Below are 2193 nucleotides of genomic sequence, written 5' to 3'. Positions count from 1 at the left end.
GTAACCTCACTGAAGCAGCAGAACTGCTTAACTGTGTGTGTGTGTGTGTGTGTGTGTGTGTGTGTGTGTGTGTGTGTGTGTGTGTGTGTGTGTTTTGCAAACGTGGCCAATGCTTGTATTTGGAGTGGGTATGTGTTTTGACTAAACTCCATGGCTTGCATTCTGAGCAGAACATAAAAAACTTGTGATCCAGTACTCACACCACCACATTCTTACAAAGGGAGGGGGTGGCTATATAACAAGACCGGACATATGTGCAAATGATACAGCAAGAAGGAGAAAAGTGCTTCCTCTGACTTTGTAAATTAATCTAATGACAAGACAATACATCTTGAAATTCTAAATAGACTTGCAAGAAACATTTGACTTTGGAAATGGGAATCAAAATCATTAAGTGGTCTAGTCGCTCCCCGCTCTTCCCAGTTGCTCCCTGCTAATATTTTTGCAGGACAAAAAGGCTTGAATTCACACTAAGCATGCAAACAATAATTGCAATATGTGCCTGGTGATATAATATTTGTTTCAGAGGCTATGCAGTCAGAGTAACTCCACATCCTCTGTTTTATTCATTGAATTACATACAACTGATTATATCCACTGAAGCCTACAAGAAAAGCCATTCATGTGCCTTTCTCAAGGGCAACATAGCAGTGTCCATGCACCTGGGAATTAAAACTGCAGTGCAACCCCTCTGGTCACATACCCATCCTCCATTACAACTCCATCTTCCCGCCAGATCCCCTGAGTATTTTACAATATGCTTGAATGGTATTTCCACTGAAAGTCATAAATGATGATTTTCATTATTCTTTCCCTTTACCTCCTTATTAAACATGTTGACATAGGAGATGTTGACAGTAAAGTTAATAATAAAGTTAATTAAATATTCAAAATTAAAATCTCAATCAGTGATATCAGGTTTTAAGAAATACATGAACTGCAATATAAAGTTGATATACGTGTCTGCCTTAAGTGGGTCACAAATCAAACATCTAGTATAGAGCGATGAGCTATTTTTAGAGAGCCTTCCATGGATGAAGCTTCTAGCTAAAGCAATATAAAAAGGTCACATATTCCTGACTTTGGACAGACGCATCGAACGCTAACCATGAAACACAACTATAAAAACAGATGTGCTTTTGGGTGCACAGGGACAATCTTTTTGATAACTTTGGTTGAGAGGCAAATTAGTTTGTAGACATACTTTCTAGGACATTTGAGGTGATACACACTGTACTGTCATTCAATCTTTCATCCAGAGAAACACACTGACAGTCAATGAGGTCAAAACACAAACAGTTTCACCTGTGATGATTCCACTCAGGAAGACAATGTATGCATTATGCAGGCTAACAGTAAACCGTATGCATTGTAACCAGGCAATGACTTAGCACAAGGTCAGACTTCAAACTCTAAAACAGGATATTTACTTGTCTCGCCATAGAGTGCTTAATTCCGTATCAGCTCTCGGATCAATTATTGGTTTATTTTGGTTGGATCTGATCTCCACTCCTCAATGCCAAGTAGAAGCTATTTAAAAAATAATAATGTTTCCACAATTCCGACCCATTCCGATAGAGGGCAACATTGTCAAAAGAGAAAAGCACTTGACTGCAATACTTTATATACGGCCCAATAACATTTGGAAATGCATTAGATCAAATATCTAGGCCTAACGTGTCGGGTCATAATGTCTCCTAAATCTACATCAGTGGAAAAATAATTAGTCTTTTCGTGTTTGTCTGTAAGATTTGGAATTCTTTTTTTATTCCACAAAATTGCCTTTAGGTAGGCTACAATAATATCACTTTTAATGTAGATTTTTATCTTAATATCCCATGGTATGACGTAGGCCTACGTCCGACATCTGAGAATAATTGATCGTGAACTATGTCGCTAGCCTACCTGAAAAGGACTTGAATCAAACGTGTTGTTTCTTGAAGTCATTCAATGAGCCAAGTAATATGTTCACCAACGTCGAATGTTGACCTACGAGCAAGTACGTTAGTACAGTGGGCAAATACAAGATATGACGGGCCTATGTTGTAAAAAGATAATTATCGCTTAATTACCATTTATAACTGTGTATCGGAGTCTCTTCCGTCAAGGGAACGATGAACAAGTGAATAATGAGGAGTCTGCCCAGCTCCATTGGTTGGTCGGGAGGCCGGGACTATCCAAGCGTCGCATTAC

The sequence above is a fragment of the Argentina silus genome, assembly GCF_951799395.1.
Source record: "Argentina silus genome assembly, chromosome: 2".
NCBI lineage: Eukaryota > Metazoa > Chordata > Actinopteri > Argentiniformes > Argentinidae > Argentina > Argentina silus.
This window is presented reverse-complemented; position numbering follows the sequence as displayed.